Source organism: Pseudophryne corroboree, unplaced genomic scaffold, assembly GCF_028390025.1.
Source record: "Pseudophryne corroboree isolate aPseCor3 unplaced genomic scaffold, aPseCor3.hap2 scaffold_320, whole genome shotgun sequence".
Taxonomy (NCBI): domain Eukaryota; kingdom Metazoa; phylum Chordata; class Amphibia; order Anura; family Myobatrachidae; genus Pseudophryne; species Pseudophryne corroboree.
Genome location: NW_026969881.1, coordinates 304,216 through 319,635, shown reverse-complemented (window position 1 = coordinate 319,635; position 15,420 = coordinate 304,216). Strand labels below are relative to the sequence as shown.

Genomic DNA, 15,420 nt, shown 5'->3' with positions numbered 1-15,420 from the left:
GTGCAGGGCATGGCGGCCTTTTGCGCTGCTTGGATGACCCCTAGATCGCATTAAACACCCCCACCCTCCTTTGGTGTGGGGCTCATGTTGGCCATGCCCCATCCCATGAAGCATTCAAGCTGATTTCTTGCAGCAGCTGGGCACTGTAACAGCTCCAGAGCTGCTCTGTAAGGCAAGTAAAAGGGTGTGGGCCCTGCAGCACTACCTGTAGTTTGCATTGTGCATTGGAAGGCACAAAGTAAGCAGACGGGAGGAGAAGTCAGGATAGTGCACAAGGGTATAGAAGGGAGGGGCTCAAGAAAAGAGAAGTGGAAACAGACAGCAAACTAGGCTGGAGAGAGACCTGAGACAAAGAGATCTGAATTATACGAGAGCCGACCAGGGGAAACACAAATTATGCAGTCAAGTTTCCCACATTTGGGGAAATTGCAGGGGCAGCACACCCAGAGTGCAATGGGTGAGCCTTGCCCTGGGAGAAGCACCTTCATGATCATAGTATCTCACCTGGCAGGTAAGTAGGAGTTGGGCTAGAGCTGGGGAGGGTCGCTGCTCGGGCACCCCCCTGTCAAGTGAAGGAGATCCAACTGAGGCAGCACAAAGGAACTCTCGAAAGAAGAACAAGGCTAGAGGAAGATCTGAGACAAAGAAATCTGACTTTTACCAGAGCTGACCAGAGGAAAGCACAAACACAGTCCACCACTACCACAAATAATGCAGTCAAGTTTCCCACATTTGGGGAAATCACAGGGGTCAGCATACCCAGAGTGCAATGAATGAACCGCACCCTGGGAGAACAATCTTCATAACAATGGTATCTCCTATGCAAAATAAGTATGATTTGGGATATGGCTGGGGAGGGCCGCTGCTCAGGCACATCTCTGTCAAGTAAAGGAGATTCAACTGAGGCAGCACAAGGGAACTCTCATCTGGGGACAACAACTGCAGGGAGAACACATATTTTCAGATGAACATGGGAGGGCAGAAGGCTGCCTAATACTGAAGCACCCCCAAACAACAAACCAAATGCAACAACTAGTGCAAGCATTCCTGGGGGAAGGCCTGCAGCAGATAGATTTGCATATGGTGATGTCATCCAAGCAGTGGGTCAAAGTTGGCTTCAACCCTCGTCTGCATATGAAAAGAGAAAAGGGGCGTGCAGGGCATGGTGGCCTTTTGCGGCACTTGGCTGACCCCTAGTTTGCATTAAACACCTCCACCCTCCTTCGGTGTGGGGCTCATGTTGGCTATGCCCCAGCCCCTGAAGCATTCAAGCTGATTTCTTGCAGCAGCTGGGCACTGTAACAGCTCCAGAGCTGCTCTGTAAGGCAAGTAAAAGGGTGTGGGCCCTGCAGCACTACCTGTAGTTCGCATTGTGCGTTGGAAGGCACAAAGTAAGCAGAAAGGAGGAGAAGTCAGGATAGTGCGCAAGGGCATAGAAGGGAGCGGCTCAAGAAAAGAGAAGTGGAAACAGACAGCAAACTAGGCTGGAGAGAGACCTGAGACAAAGATATCTGAATTATACGAGACCTGACCAGGGGAAACACAAATTATGCAGTCAAGTTTCCCACATTTGGGGAAATCGCAGGAGCAGCACACCCAGAGTGCAATGGGTGAGCCTTGCCCTTGGAGAAGCACCTTCATGATCATAGTATCTCACCTGGCAGGTAAGTATGAGTTGGGCTAGAGCTGGGGAGGGTCGCTGCTCGGGCACCCCCCTGTCAAGTGAAGGAGATCCAACTGAGGCAGCACAAAGGAACTCTCGAAAGAAGAACAAGGCTAGAGGAAGATCTGAGACAAAGAAATCTGACTTTTACCAGAGCTGACCAGAGGAAAGCACAAACACAGTCCACCACTACCACAAATAATGCAGTCGAGTTTCCCACATTTGGGGAAATCACAGGGGTCAGCATACCCAGAGTGCAATGAATGAACCGCACCCTGGGAGAACAATCTTCATAACAATGGTATCTCCTATGCAAAATAAGTATGATTTGGGATATGGCTGGGGAGGGCCGCTGCTCAGGCACATCTCTGTCAAGTAAAGGAGATTCAACTGAGGCAGCACAAGGGAACTCTCATCTGGGGACAACAACTGCAGGGAGAACACATATTTTCAGATGAACATGGGAGGGCAGAAGGCTGCCTAATACTGAAGCACCCCCAAACAACAAACCAAATGCAACAACTAGTGCAAGCATTCCTGGGGGAAGGCCTGCAGCAGATAGATTTGCATATGGTGATGTCATCCAAGCAGTGGGTCAAAGTTGGCTTCAACCCTCGTCTGCATATGAAAAGAGAAAAGGGGCGTGCAGGGCATGGTGGCCTTTTGCAGCACTTGGCTGACCCCTAGTTTGCATTAAACACCTCCACCCTCCTTCGGTGTGGGGCTCATGTTGGCTATGCCCCAGCCCCTGAAGCATTCAAGCTGATTTCTTGCAGCAGCTGGGCACTGTAACAGCTCCAGAGCTGCTCTGTAAGGCAAGTAAAAGGGTGTGGGCCCTGCAGCACTACCTGTAGTTCGCATTGTGCGTTGGAAGGCACAAAGTAAGCAGAAAGGAGGAGAAGTCAGGATAGTGCGCAAGGGCATAGAAGGGAGCGGCTCAAGAAAAGAGAAGTGGAAACAGACAGCAAACTAGGCTGGAGAGAGACCTGAGACAAAGAGATCTGAATTATACGAGACCTGACCAGGGGAAACACAAATTATGCAGTCAAGTTTCCCACATTTGGGGAAATCGCAGGGGCAGCACACCCAGAGTGCAATGGGTGAGCCTTGCCCTGGGAGAAGCACCTTCATGATCATAGTATCTCACCTGGCAGGTAAGTAGGAGTTGGGCTAGAGCTGGGGAGGGTCGCTGCTCGGGCACCCCCCTGTCAAGTGAAGGAGATCCAACTGAGGCAGCACAAGGAAACTCTCGAAAGAAGAACAAGGCTAGAGGAAGATCTGAAACAAAGAAATCTGACTTTTACCAGAGATCAGAGGAAAACACAAACACAGTCCCCCACTACCAACAAATAAAGCAGTCACGTTTCCCACATTTGGGGAAATCACAGGGGTCAGCATACCCAGAATGCAATGAATGAACCTCACCCTGGGAGAGTAATCTTCATGACCATGGTATCTCCTATGCAAAATAAGTTTGATTTGGGATAGGGCTGGGGAGGGCCGCTGCTCATGCACATCTCTGTCAAGTAAAGGAGATTCAACTGAGGCAGCACAAGGGAACTCTCATCTGGGGACAACAACTGCAGGGAGAACACATATTTTCAGATGAACATGGGAGGGCAGAAGGCTGCCTAATACTGAAGCACCCCCAAACAACAAACCAAATGCAACAACTAGTGCAAGCATTCCTGGGGGAAGTTCTGCAGAAGACGGATTTGCATACGGTGATGTCATCCAAGCAGTGGGTCAAAGTTGGCTTCAACCCTCATCTGCATATGAAAAGAGAAAAGGGGCGTGCAGGGCATGGCGGCCTTTTGCGGTGCTTGGATGACCCCTAGTTCGCATTAAACACCTCCACCCTCCTTCGGTGTGGGGCTCATGTTGACTATGCCCCAGCCCCTGAAGCATTCAAGCTGATTTCTTGCAGCAGCTGGGCACTGTAACAGCTCCAGAGCTGCTCTGTAAGGCAAATAAAAGGGTGTGGGCCCTGCAGCACTACCTGTAGTTCGCATTGTGCGTTGGAAGGCACAAAGTAAGCAGACGGGAGAAGTCAGGATAGTGCGCAAGGGCATAGAAGGGAGCGGCTCAAGAAAAGAGAAGTGGAAACAGACAGCAAACTAGGCTGGAGAGAGACCTGAGACAAAGAGATCTGAATTATACGAGAGCCGACCAGGGGAAACACAAATTATGCAGTCAAGTTTCCCACATTTGGGGAAATCGCAGGGGCAGCACAGCCAGAGTGCAATGGGTGAGCCTTGCCCTGGGAGAAGCACCTTCAAGATCATAGTATCTCACCTGGCAGGTAAATAGGAGTTGGGCTAGAGCTGGGGAGGGTCGCTGCTCGGGCACCCCCCTGTCAAGTGAAGGAGATCCAACTGAGGCAGCACAATGGAACTCTCGAAAGAAGAACAAGGCTAGAGGAAGATCTGAGACAAAGAAATCTGACTTTTACCAGAGCTGACCAGCGGAAAACACAAACACAGTCCCCCACTACCACAAATAATGCAGGCGAGTTTCCCACATTTGGGGAAATCACAGGGGTCAGCATACCCAGAATGCAATGAATGAACCTCACCCTGGGTGAACAATCTTCATGACCATGGTGTCTCCTATGCAAAATAAGTATGATTTGGGATAGGGCTGGGGAGGGCCGCTGCTCAGGCACATCTCTGTCAAGTAAAGGAAATTCAACTGAGGCAGCACAAGGGAACTCTCATCTGGGGACAACAACTGCAGGGAGAACACATATTTTCAGATGAACATGGGAGGGCAGAAGGCTGCCTAATACTGAAGCACCCCCAAACAACAAACCAAATGCAACAACTAGTGCAAGCATTCCTGGGGGAAGGCCTGCAGCAGATGGATTTGCATATGGTGATGTTATCCAAGCAGTGGGTCAAAGTTGGCTTCAACCCTCATCTGCATATGAAAAGAGAAAAGGGGCGTGCAGGGCATGGCGGCCTTTTGCGCTGCTTGGATGACCCCTAGATCGCATTAAACACCCCCACCCTCCTTTGGTGTGGGGCTCATGTTGGCCATGCCCCATCCCATGAAGCATTCAAGCTGATTTCTTGCAGCAGCTGGGCACTGTAACAGCTCCAGAGCTGCTCTGTAAGGCAAGTAAAAGGGTGTGGGCCCTGCAGCACTACCTGTAGTTTGCATTGTGCATTGGAAGGCACAAAGTAAGCAGACGGGAGGAGAAGTCAGGATAGTGCACAAGGGTATAGAAGGGAGGGGCTCAAGAAAAGAGAAGTGGAAACAGACAGCAAACTAGGCTGGAGAGAGACCTGAGACAAAGAGATCTGAATTATACGAGAGCCGACCAGGGGAAACACAAATTATGCAGTCAAGTTTCCCACATTTGGGGAAATTGCAGGGGCAGCACACCCAGAGTGCAATGGGTGAGCCTTGCCCTGGGAGAAGCACCTTCATGATCATAGTATCTCACCTGGCAGGTAAGTAGGAGTTGGGCTAGAGCTGGGGAGGGTCGCTGCTCGGGCACCCCCCTGTCAAGTGAAGGAGATCCCACTGAGGCAGCACAAAGGAACTCTCGAAAGAAGAACAAGGCTAGAGGAAGATCTGAGACAAAGAAATCTGACTTTTACCAGAGCTGACCAGAGGAAAGCACAAACACAGTCCACCACTACCACAAATAATGCAGTCGAGTTTCCCACATTTGGGGAAATCACAGGGGTCAGCATACCCAGAGTGCAATGAATGAACCGCACCCTGGGAGAACAATCTTCATAACAATGGTATCTCCTATGCAAAATAAGTATGATTTGGGATATGGCTGGGGAGGGCCGCTGCTCAGGCACATCTCTGTCAAGTAAAGGAGATTCAACTGAGGCAGCACAAGGGAACTCTCATCTGGGGACAACAACTGCAGGGAGAACACATATTTTCAGATGAACATGGGAGGGCAGAAGGCTGCCTAATACTGAAGCACCCCCAAACAACAAACCAAATGCAACAACTAGTGCAAGCATTCCTGGGGGAAGGCCTGCAGCAGATAGATTTGCATATGGTGATGTCATCCAAGCAGTGGGTCAAAGTTGGCTTCAACCCTCGTCTGCATATGAAAAGAGAAAAGGGGCGTGCAGGGCATGGTGGCCTTTTGCGGCACTTGGCTGACCCCTAGTTTGCATTAAACACCTCCACCCTCCTTCGGTGTGGAGCTCATGTTGGCTATGCCCCAGCCCCTGAAGCATTCAAGCTGATTTCTTGCAGCAGCTGGGCACTGTAACAGCTCCAGAGCTGCTCTGTAAGGCAAGTAAAAGGGTGTGGGCCCTGCAGCACTACCTGTAGTTCGCATTGTGCGTTGGAAGGCACAAAGTAAGCAGAAAGGAGGAGAAGTCAGGATAGTGCGCAAGGGCATAGAAGGGAGCGGCTCAAGAAAAGAGAAGTGGAAACAGACAGCAAACTAGGCTGGAGAGAGACCTGAGACAAAGATATCTGAATTATACGAGACCTGACCAGGGGAAACACAAATTATGCAGTCAAGTTTCCCACATTTGGGGAAATCGCAGGAGCAGCACACCCAGAGTGCAATGGGTGAGCCTTGCCCTTGGAGAAGCACCTTCATGATCATAGTATCTCACCTGGCAGGTAAGTAGGAGTTGGGCTAGAGCTGGGGAGGGTCGCTGCTCGGGCACCCCCCTGTCAAGTGAAGGAGATCCAACTGAGGCAGCACAAAGGAACTCTCGAAAGAAGAACAAGGCTAGAGGAAGATCTGAGACAAAGAAATCTGACTTTTACCAGAGCTGACCAGAGGAAAGCACAAACACAGTCCACCACTACCACAAATAATGCAGTCGAGTTTCCCACATTTGGGGAAATCACAGGGGTCAGCATACCCAGAGTGCAATGAATGAACCGCACCCTGGGAGAACAATCTTCATAACAATGGTATCTCCTATGCAAAATAAGTATGATTTGGGATATGGCTGGGGAGGGCCGCTGCTCAGGCACATCTCTGTCAAGTAAAGGAGATTCAACTGAGGCAGCACAAGGGAACTCTCATCTGGGGACAACAACTGCAGGGAGAACACATATTTTCAGATGAACATGGGAGGGCAGAAGGCTGCCTAATACTGAAGCACCCCCAAACAACAAACCAAATGCAACAACTAGTGCAAGCATTCCTGGGGGAAGGCCTGCAGCAGATAGATTTGCATATGGTGATGTCATCCAAGCAGTGGGTCAAAGTTGGCTTCAACCCTCGTCTGCATATGAAAAGAGAAAAGGGGCGTGCAGGGCATGGTGGCCTTTTGCAGCACTTGGCTGACCCCTAGTTTGCATTAAACACCTCCACCCTCCTTCGGTGTGGGGCTCATGTTGGCTATGCCCCAGCCCCTGAAGCATTCAAGCTGATTTCTTGCAGCAGCTGGGCACTGTAACAGCTCCAGAGCTGCTCTGTAAGGCAAGTAAAAGGGTGTGGGCCCTGCAGCACTACCTGTAGTTCGCATTGTGCGTTGGAAGGCACAAAGTAAGCAGAAAGGAGGAGAAGTCAGGATAGTGCGCAAGGGCATAGAAGGGAGCGGCTCAAGAAAAGAGAAGTGGAAACAGACAGCAAACTAGGCTGGAGAGAGACCTGAGACAAAGAGATCTGAATTATACGAGACCTGACCAGGGGAAACACAAATTATGCAGTCAAGTTTCCCACATTTGGGGAAATCGCAGGGGCAGCACACCCAGAGTGCAATGGGTGAGCCTTGCCCTGGGAGAAGCACCTTCATGATCATAGTATCTCACGTGGCAGGTAAGTAGGAGTTGGGCTAGAGCTGGGGAGGGTCGCTGCTCGGGCACCCCCCTGTCAAGTGAAGGAGATCCAACTGAGGCAGCACAAGGAAACTCTCGAAAGAAGAACAAGGCTAGAGGAAGATCTGAAACAAAGAAATCTGACTTTTACCAGAGATCAGAGGAAAACACAAACACAGTCCCCCACTACCAACAAATAAAGCAGTCACGTTTCCCACATTTGGGGAAATCACAGGGGTCAGCATACCCAGAATGCAATGAATGAACCTCACCCTGGGAGAGTAATCTTCATGACCATGGTATCTCCTATGCAAAATAAGTATGATTTGGGATAGGGCTGGGGAGGGCCGCTGCTCATGCACATCTCTGTCAAGTAAAGGAGATTCAACTGAGGCAGCACAAGGGAACTCTCATCTGGGGACAACAACTGCAGGGAGAACACATATTTTCAGATGAACATGGGAGGGCAGAAGGCTGCCTAATACTGAAGCACCCCCAAACAACAAACCAAATGCAACAACTAGTGCAAGCATTCCTGGGGGAAGTTCTGCAGAAGACGGATTTGCATACGGTGATGTCATCCAAGCAGTGGGTCAAAGTTGGCTTCAACCCTCATCTGCATATGAAAAGAGAAAAGGGGCGTGCAGGGCATGGCGGCCTTTTGCGGTGCTTGGATGACCCCTAGTTCGCATTAAACACCCCACCCTCCTTTGGTGTGGGGCTCATGTTGGCCATGCCCCATCCCCTGAAGCATTCAAGCTGATTTATTGCAGCAGCTGGGCACTGTAACAGCTCCAGAGCAGCTCTGAACGGCAAGTAAAAGGGTGTGGGCCCTGCAGCACTACCTGTAGTTTGCATTGTGCATTGGAAGGCACAAAGTAAGCAGACGGGAGAAGTCAGGATAGTGCGCAAGGGCATAGAAGGGAGCGGCTCAAGAAAAGAGAAGTTGAAACAGACAGCAAACTAGGCTGGAGAGAGACCTGAGACAAAGAGATCTGAATTATACGAGAGCCGACCAGGGGAAACACAAATTATGCAGTCAAGTTTCCCACATTTGGGGAAATCGCAGGAGCAGCACACCCAGAGTGCAATGGGTGAGCCTTGCCCTGGGAGAAGCACCTACATGATCATAGTATCTCACCTGCCAGGTAAGTAGAAGTTGGGCTAGAGCTGGGGAGGGTCGCTGCTCGGGTACCCCCCTGTCAAGTGAAGGAGATCCAACTGAGGCAGCACAAGGGAACTCTCGAAAGAAGAACAAGGCTAAAGGAAGATCTGAGACAAAGAAATCTGACTTTTACCAGAGCTGACCAGAGGAAAGCACAAACACAGTCCCCCACTACCACAAATAAAGCAGTCGAGTTTCCCACATTTGGGGAAATCACAGGGGTCAGCATACCCAGAATGCAATGAATGAACCTCACCGTGGGAGAACAATCTTCATGACCATGGTATCTCCTATGCAAAATAAGTATGATTTGGGATAGGGCTGGGGAGGGCCGCTGCTCAGGCACATCTCTGTCAAGTAAAGGAGATTCAACTGAGGCAGCACAAGGGAACTCTCATCTGGGGACAACAACTGCAGGGAGAACACATATTTTCAGATGAACATGGGAGGGCAGAAGGCTGCCTAATACTGAAGCACCCCCAAACAACAAACCAAATGCATCAACTAGTGCAAGCATTCCTGGGGGAAGGCCTGCAGCAGATGGATTTGCATACGGTGATGTCATCCAAGCAGTGGGTCAAAGTTGGCTTCAACCCTCGTCTGCATATGAAAAGAGAAAAGGGGCGTGCAGGGCATGGCGGCCTTTTGCGGCGCTTGGATGACCCCTAGTTCGCATTAAACACCTCCACCCTCCTTCGGTGTGGGGCTCATGTTGGCTATGCCCCAGCCCCTGAAGCATTCAAGCTGATTTCTTGCAGCAGCTGGGCACTGTAACAGCTCCAGAGCTGCTCTGTACGGCAAGTAAAAGGGTGTGGGCCCTGCAGCACTACCTGAAGTTTGCATTGTGCATTGGAAGGCACAAAGTAAGCAGACAGGAGGAGAAGTCAGGATAGTGCACAAGGGTATAAAAGGGAGGGGCTCATGAAAAAAGAAGTGGAAACAGACAGCAAACTAGGCTGGAGAGAGACCTGAGACAAAGAGATCTGAATTATACGAGAGCCGACCAGGGGAAACACAAATTATGCAGTCAAGCTTCCCACATTTGGGGAAATCAGAGTGCAATGGGTGAGCCTTGCCCTGGGAGAAGCACCTTCATGATCATAGTATCTCACCTGGCAGGTAAGTAGGAGTTGGGCTAGAGCTGGGGAGGGTCGCTGCTCGGGCACCCCCCTGTCAAGTGAAAGAGATCCAACTGAGGCAGCACAAGGAAACTCTCGAAAGAAGAACAAGGCTAGAGGAAGATCTGAGACAAATAAATCTGACTTTTACCAGAGCTGACCAGAGGAAAGCACAAACACAGTCCCCCACTACCACAAATAATGCAGTCGAGTTTCCCACATTTGGGGAAATCACAGGGGTCAGCATACCCAGAATGCAATGAATGAACCTCACCCTGGGAGAACAATCTTCATGACCATGGTATCTCCTATGCAAAATAAGTATGATTTGGGATAGGGCTGGGGAGGGCCGCTGCTCAGGCACATCTCTGTCAAGTAAAGGAGATTCAACTGAGGCAGCACAAGGGAACTCTCATCTGGGGACAACAACTGCAGGGAGAACACATATTTTCAGATGAACATGGGAGGGCAGAAGGCTGCCTAATACTGAAGCACCCCCAAACAACAAACCAAATGCAACAACTAGTGCAAGCATTCCTGGGGGAAGGCCTGCAGCAGATGGATTTGCATACGGTGATGTCATCCAAGCAGTGGGTCAAAGTTGGCTTCAACCCTCGTCTGCATATGAAAAGAGAAAAGGGGCGTGCAGGGCATGGCGGCCTTTTGCGGTGCTTGGATGACCCCTAGTTCACATTAAACACCTCCACCCTCCTTCGGTGTGGGGCTCATGTTGGCTGTGCCCCAGCCCCTGAAGCATTCAAGCTGATTTCTTGCAGTAGCTGGGCACTGTAACAGCTCCAGAGCTGCTCTGTACGGCAAGTTAAAGGGTGTGGGCCCTACAGCACTACCTGTAGTTTGCATTGTGCATTGGAAGGCACAAAGTAAGCAGACAGGAGGAGAAGTCAGGATAGTGCACAAGGGTATAAAAGGGAGGGGCTCATGAAAAAAGAAGTGGAAACAGACAGCAAACTAGGCTGGAGAGAGACCTGAGACAAAGAGATCTGAATTATACGAGAGCCGACCAGGGGAAACACAAATTATGCAGTCAAGCTTCCCACATTTGGGGAAATCGCAGGGGCACCACACCCAGAGTGCAATGGGTGAGCCTTGCCCTGGGAGAAGATCCTTCATGATCATAGTATCTCACCTGGCAAGTAAGTAGGAGTTGGGCTAGAGCTGGGGAGGGTCGCTGCTCGGGCACCCCCCTGTCAAGTTAAAGAGATCCAACTGAGGCAGCACAAGGGAACTCTCGAAAGAAGAACAAGGCTAGAGGAAGATCTGAGACAAAGAAATCTGACTTTTACCAGAGCTGTCCAGAGGAAAGCACAAACACAGTCCCCCACTACCACAAATAATGCAGTCGAGTTTCCCACATTTGGGGAAATCACAGGGGTCAGCATACCCAGAATGCAATGAATGAACCTCACCCTGGGAGAACAATCTTCATGACCATGGTATCGCCTATGCAAAATAAGTATGATTTGGGATAGGGTTGGGGAGGGCCGCTGCTCAGGCACATCTCTGTCAAGTAAAGGAGATTCAACTGAGGCAGCACAAGGGAACTCTCATCTGGGGACAACAACTGCAGGGAGAACACATATTTTCAGATAAACATGGGAGGGCAGAAGGCTGCCTAATACTGAAGCACCCCCAAACAACAAACCAAATGCAACAACTAGTACAAGCATTCCTGGGGGAAGGCCTGCAGCAGATGGATTTGCATATAGTGATGTCATCCAAGCAGTGGGTCAAAGTTGGCTTCAACCCTCGTCTGCATATGAAAAGAGAAAAGGGGCGTGCAGGGCATGGCGGCCTTTTGCGGCGCTTGGATGACCCCTAGTTCGCATTAAACACCTCCACCCTCCTTCGGTGTGGGGCTCATGTTGGCTATGCCCCAGCCCCTGAAGCATTCAAGCTGATTTCTTGCAGCAGCTGGGCACTGTAACAGCTCCAGAGCTGCTCTGAACGGCAAGTAAAAGGGTGTGGGCCCTGCAGCACTACCTGTAGTTTGCATTGTGCATTGGAAGGCACAAAGTAAGCAGACGGGAGAAGTCAGGATAGTGCGCAAGGGCATAGAAGGGAGCGGCTCAAGAAAAGAGAAGTTGAAACAGACAGCAAACTAGGCTGGAGAGAGACCTGAGACAAAGAGATCTGAATTATACGAGAGCCGACCAGGGGAAACACAAATTATGCAGTCAAGTTTCCCACATTTGGGGAAATCGCAGGAGCAGCACACCCAGAGTGCAATGGGTGAGCCTTGCCCTGGGAGAAGCACCTACATGATCATAGTATCTCACCTGCCAGGTAAGTAGAAGTTGGGCTAGAGCTGGGGAGGGTCGCTGCTCGGGTACCCCCCTGTCAAGTGAAGGAGATTCAACTGAGGCAGCACAAGGGAACTCTCGAAAGAAGAACAAGGCTAGAGGAAGATCTGAGACAAATAAATCTGACTTTTACCAGAGCTGACCAGAGGAAAGCACAAACACAGTCCCCCACTACCACGAATAATGCAGTCGAGTTTCCCACATTTGGGGAAATCACAGGGGTCAGCATACCCAGAATGCAATGAATGAACCTCACCCTGGGAGAACAATCTTCATGACCATGGTATCTCCTATGCAAAATAAGTATGATTTGGGATAGGGCTGGGGAGGGCCGCTGCTCAGGCACATCTCTGTCAAGTAAAGGAGATTCAACTGAGGCAGCACAAGGGAACTCTCATCTGGGGACAACAACTGCAGGGAGAACACATATTTTCAGATGAACATGGGAGGGCAGAAGGCTGCCTAATAATGAAGCACCCCCAAACAACAAACCAAATGCAACAACTAGTGCAAGCATTCCTGGGGGAAGGCCTGCAGCAGATGGATTTGCATACGGTGATGTCATCCAAGCAGTGGGTCAAAGTTGGCTTCAACCCTCGTCTGCATATGAAAAGAGAAAAGGGGCGTGCAGGGCATAGCGGCCTTTTGCGGCGCTTGGATGACCCCTAGTTCGCATTAAACACCTCCACCCTCCTTCGGTGTGGGGCTCATGTTGGCTATGCCCCAGCCCCTGAAGCATTCAAGCTGATTTCTTGCAGCAGCTGGGCACTGTAACAGCTCCAGAGCTGCTCTGTACGGCAAGTAAAAGGGAGTGGGCCCTGCAGCACTACCTGTAGTTTGCATTGTGCATTGGAAGGCACAAAATAAGCAGACAAGAGGAGAAGTCAGGATAGTGCACAAGGGTATAAAAGGGAGGGGCTCATGAAAAAAGAAGTGGAAACAGACAGCAAACTAGGCTGGAGAGAGACCTGAGACAAAGAGATCTGAATTATACGAGAGCCGACCAGGGGAAACACAAATTATGCAGTCAAGCTTCCCACATTTGGGGAAATCGCAGGGGCACCACACCCAGAGTGCAATGGGTGAGCCTTGCCCTGGGAGAAGCACCTTCATGATCATAGTATCTCACCTGGCAGGTAAGTAGGAGTTGGGCTAGAGCTGGGGAGGGTCGCTACTCGGGCACCCCCCTGTCAAGTGAAAGAGATCCAACTGAGGCAGCACAAGGGAACTCTCGAAAGAAGAACAAGGCTAGAGGAAGATCTGAGACAAATAAATCTGACTTTTACCAGAGCTGACTAGAGGAAAGCACAAACACAGTCCCCCACTACCACAAATAATGCAGTCGAGTTTCCCACATTTGGGGAAATCACAGGGGTCAGCATACCCAGAATGCAATGAATGAACCTCACCCTGGGAGAACAATCTTCATGACCATGGTATCGCCTATGCAAAATAAGTATGATTTGGGATAAGGCTGGGGAGGGCCGCTGCTCAGGCACATCTCTGTCAAGTAAAGGAGATTCAGCTGAGGCAGCACAAGGGAACTCTCATCTGGGGACAACAACTGCAGGGAGAACACATATTTTCAGATAAAAATCTTGGTCATGCTCTGGTTTCTCTTCAGAACGAACAAATCTTTCGCCTCTTACTAAAGATTTCCGTGGAGAGGAGCAAAACCGAGTTTTATCTCAATTTTTGCATGCCCCATCTTTTTGGGGTTTCTTTTACCGGTTTAAAGATAGAATGAGTGTGCTTTAATGTAAGCTCATTTGCATAGAAATGACAGTAAATGTTTATTTATGTTCAAACAGAACTTTCTTGACCATGCTACTTGCTTTAAAGATCTGGGAGCACATGGAATACAGTACAAACCATGCTTATAGCAAGGAGAAGCCAGATGAGAAATCTGCTTTCTTTCAAATTGGGCGCTCACTTTGATCTGAATGAGGACTGCTGGCACAGCACTCAGGCGACAGGTGGAATCTTGGTCATGCTCTGGTTTCTCTTCAGAATGAACAAATCTTTCGCCTTTTATTAAAGATTATCCGTGGAGAGGAGCAAAACTGAGTTTTATCTCAATTTTTGCATGCCCCATATTATTGGGGTTTCTTTTATCAGTTTAAAGACAGAACAAGTGTGCTTTCTTGTTAGCTTTAATGTAAGTTTATTTGCATAACAATGACAATAAATGTCTGTTTCTTTTCAAGCAGAACTTTCTTGACCATACTAATTGCTTGAAAGATCTGGGAGCACATGGAAAAGAGTACAAACCATGTTTATAGCAAGGGGAAGCCTGGTGAGAAATCTGCTTTCTTTCTTTCAAATTGGGTGCTCACTTTGAGCTGAATGAGGACTGCTGGCATGGCACTCAGGCGACAGGTGGAATCTTGGTCATGCTCTGGTTTCTCTTCAGAACGAACAAATCTTTCGCCTTTTACTAAAGATTTCCGTGGAGAGGAGCAAAACTGAGTTTTATCTCAATTTTTGCATGCCCCATATCATACCTCCCAACTGTCCCGATTTTCGCGGGACAGTCCCGTTTTTTGGGGACTGTCCCGCTGTCCCACCTGCGGGCCGCAGTGTCCCGCGGTGGGGAGGACAGTTGGGAGGCTCTGTCTGTCGCTGCCCTGCTTAGCAGAGCAGCGGTGAATAGTCGCTGTGCGCACAGCGTCTATTCACTGAAGTCAGAGGGAGAGGTGGCATGCCAGCGGCTCACAGAGCGCTGGGCATGCCCCCTCAGTGCCGAAAACGGGGGCGTGACTCGCGATCGCGGGTCCTCCCGCGAAGCCATGCCCCTTTTTACTTAGGCCACGCCCTTTTTGGGAGCGCGTGCGACTTCGCCGCGCGTGTGTCCCTCTTTGCGAGCCGACAAAGTTGGGAGGTATGCCCATATTATTGGGGTTTCTTTTATCAGTTTAAAGACAGAACGAGTGTGCTTTCTGGTTAGCTTTAATGTAAGTTTATTTGCATAACAATGACAGTAAATTGATTAAAAAGAAAGAATATAATATATATGTATGTGTATATAGTCTACACCCACACATATATATAGAGCCTCGGCGCCGACTGAGCTAAGGAATCCCTCCAAATAGGAAAAAATATCCCAATATGCTGCAGCTCTATATGGGAGATCACTGATTCTCCCAAAAATTGAGAAAAACAACCTGATTACAAAATAAAGCGCTGCATACCGGAAATTAATTAATGCTAATTTAATAACACATTAAAAGTGATCAATTACAACACATAAACATATTGCATTCACATAAACCCATTTATAATAAAATTATTAAAAATGATTTAATTAACCTATAAATGAATCTAGATCAAAACCTATCAATGATGCATCACTGGTATATTAGCTATCTAATAACTGCTTGACTTTCGCTGGGG

At 49.4% G+C, this 15,420-nt stretch overlaps 26 non-coding genes across 26 annotated transcripts; 3 read left to right on the top strand and 23 right to left on the bottom strand.

Moving 5' to 3' along the window:
- Window positions 1-356: 356 nt before the first annotated feature.
- On the bottom strand, window positions 357-519 carry LOC135017827 (U1 spliceosomal RNA). The gene has a single exon (XR_010215614.1). It is a non-coding gene; the product is annotated as a U1 spliceosomal RNA (small nuclear RNA).
- A 152-nt stretch (window positions 520-671) lies between these two features.
- Window positions 672-835, bottom strand: LOC135017772 (U1 spliceosomal RNA). The gene has a single exon (XR_010215561.1). It is a non-coding gene; the product is annotated as a U1 spliceosomal RNA (small nuclear RNA).
- Window positions 836-1,509: 674 nt separating this feature from the next.
- LOC135017861 (U1 spliceosomal RNA) lies at window positions 1,510-1,672 on the bottom strand. The gene has a single exon (XR_010215647.1). It is a non-coding gene; the product is annotated as a U1 spliceosomal RNA (small nuclear RNA).
- A 152-nt stretch (window positions 1,673-1,824) lies between these two features.
- LOC135017738 (U1 spliceosomal RNA) lies at window positions 1,825-1,988 on the bottom strand. The gene has a single exon (XR_010215529.1). It is a non-coding gene; the product is annotated as a U1 spliceosomal RNA (small nuclear RNA).
- A 674-nt stretch (window positions 1,989-2,662) lies between these two features.
- Window positions 2,663-2,825, bottom strand: LOC135017839 (U1 spliceosomal RNA). The gene has a single exon (XR_010215625.1). It is a non-coding gene; the product is annotated as a U1 spliceosomal RNA (small nuclear RNA).
- A 149-nt stretch (window positions 2,826-2,974) lies between these two features.
- On the bottom strand, window positions 2,975-3,139 carry LOC135017920 (U1 spliceosomal RNA). Its single transcript, XR_010215698.1, has one exon. It is a non-coding gene; the product is annotated as a U1 spliceosomal RNA (small nuclear RNA).
- A 671-nt stretch (window positions 3,140-3,810) lies between these two features.
- Window positions 3,811-3,973, bottom strand: LOC135017952 (U1 spliceosomal RNA). Its single transcript, XR_010215725.1, has one exon. It is a non-coding gene; the product is annotated as a U1 spliceosomal RNA (small nuclear RNA).
- Window positions 3,974-4,125: 152 nt separating this feature from the next.
- Window positions 4,126-4,289, bottom strand: LOC135017792 (U1 spliceosomal RNA). The gene has a single exon (XR_010215581.1). It is a non-coding gene; the product is annotated as a U1 spliceosomal RNA (small nuclear RNA).
- Window positions 4,290-4,963: 674 nt separating this feature from the next.
- Window positions 4,964-5,126, bottom strand: LOC135017826 (U1 spliceosomal RNA). Its single transcript, XR_010215613.1, has one exon. It is a non-coding gene; the product is annotated as a U1 spliceosomal RNA (small nuclear RNA).
- Window positions 5,127-5,278: 152 nt separating this feature from the next.
- On the bottom strand, window positions 5,279-5,442 carry LOC135017737 (U1 spliceosomal RNA). Its single transcript, XR_010215528.1, has one exon. It is a non-coding gene; the product is annotated as a U1 spliceosomal RNA (small nuclear RNA).
- Window positions 5,443-6,116: 674 nt separating this feature from the next.
- Window positions 6,117-6,279, bottom strand: LOC135017910 (U1 spliceosomal RNA). Its single transcript, XR_010215688.1, has one exon. It is a non-coding gene; the product is annotated as a U1 spliceosomal RNA (small nuclear RNA).
- Window positions 6,280-6,431: 152 nt separating this feature from the next.
- LOC135017736 (U1 spliceosomal RNA) lies at window positions 6,432-6,595 on the bottom strand. Its single transcript, XR_010215527.1, has one exon. It is a non-coding gene; the product is annotated as a U1 spliceosomal RNA (small nuclear RNA).
- Window positions 6,596-7,269: 674 nt separating this feature from the next.
- Window positions 7,270-7,432, bottom strand: LOC135017931 (U1 spliceosomal RNA). The gene has a single exon (XR_010215705.1). It is a non-coding gene; the product is annotated as a U1 spliceosomal RNA (small nuclear RNA).
- A 149-nt stretch (window positions 7,433-7,581) lies between these two features.
- Window positions 7,582-7,746, bottom strand: LOC135017893 (U1 spliceosomal RNA). The gene has a single exon (XR_010215672.1). It is a non-coding gene; the product is annotated as a U1 spliceosomal RNA (small nuclear RNA).
- A 670-nt stretch (window positions 7,747-8,416) lies between these two features.
- LOC135017811 (U1 spliceosomal RNA) lies at window positions 8,417-8,579 on the bottom strand. Its single transcript, XR_010215600.1, has one exon. It is a non-coding gene; the product is annotated as a U1 spliceosomal RNA (small nuclear RNA).
- A 152-nt stretch (window positions 8,580-8,731) lies between these two features.
- On the bottom strand, window positions 8,732-8,895 carry LOC135017729 (U1 spliceosomal RNA). Its single transcript, XR_010215521.1, has one exon. It is a non-coding gene; the product is annotated as a U1 spliceosomal RNA (small nuclear RNA).
- A 972-nt stretch (window positions 8,896-9,867) lies between these two features.
- Window positions 9,868-10,031, bottom strand: LOC135017799 (U1 spliceosomal RNA). The gene has a single exon (XR_010215588.1). It is a non-coding gene; the product is annotated as a U1 spliceosomal RNA (small nuclear RNA).
- Window positions 10,032-10,705: 674 nt separating this feature from the next.
- On the bottom strand, window positions 10,706-10,868 carry LOC135017984 (U1 spliceosomal RNA). The gene has a single exon (XR_010215748.1). It is a non-coding gene; the product is annotated as a U1 spliceosomal RNA (small nuclear RNA).
- A 152-nt stretch (window positions 10,869-11,020) lies between these two features.
- Window positions 11,021-11,184, bottom strand: LOC135017707 (U1 spliceosomal RNA). The gene has a single exon (XR_010215500.1). It is a non-coding gene; the product is annotated as a U1 spliceosomal RNA (small nuclear RNA).
- A 671-nt stretch (window positions 11,185-11,855) lies between these two features.
- On the bottom strand, window positions 11,856-12,018 carry LOC135017809 (U1 spliceosomal RNA). Its single transcript, XR_010215598.1, has one exon. It is a non-coding gene; the product is annotated as a U1 spliceosomal RNA (small nuclear RNA).
- A 152-nt stretch (window positions 12,019-12,170) lies between these two features.
- LOC135017709 (U1 spliceosomal RNA) lies at window positions 12,171-12,334 on the bottom strand. Its single transcript, XR_010215502.1, has one exon. It is a non-coding gene; the product is annotated as a U1 spliceosomal RNA (small nuclear RNA).
- Window positions 12,335-13,008: 674 nt separating this feature from the next.
- Window positions 13,009-13,171, bottom strand: LOC135017941 (U1 spliceosomal RNA). The gene has a single exon (XR_010215715.1). It is a non-coding gene; the product is annotated as a U1 spliceosomal RNA (small nuclear RNA).
- A 152-nt stretch (window positions 13,172-13,323) lies between these two features.
- Window positions 13,324-13,487, bottom strand: LOC135017698 (U1 spliceosomal RNA). The gene has a single exon (XR_010215492.1). It is a non-coding gene; the product is annotated as a U1 spliceosomal RNA (small nuclear RNA).
- A 144-nt stretch (window positions 13,488-13,631) lies between these two features.
- LOC135018029 (U5 spliceosomal RNA) lies at window positions 13,632-13,747 on the top strand. Its single transcript, XR_010215787.1, has one exon. It is a non-coding gene; the product is annotated as a U5 spliceosomal RNA (small nuclear RNA).
- A 270-nt stretch (window positions 13,748-14,017) lies between these two features.
- On the top strand, window positions 14,018-14,134 carry LOC135018082 (U5 spliceosomal RNA). The gene has a single exon (XR_010215840.1). It is a non-coding gene; the product is annotated as a U5 spliceosomal RNA (small nuclear RNA).
- A 286-nt stretch (window positions 14,135-14,420) lies between these two features.
- LOC135018078 (U5 spliceosomal RNA) lies at window positions 14,421-14,533 on the top strand. Its single transcript, XR_010215836.1, has one exon. It is a non-coding gene; the product is annotated as a U5 spliceosomal RNA (small nuclear RNA).
- The last annotated feature ends 887 nt before the right edge of the window (window positions 14,534-15,420 follow it).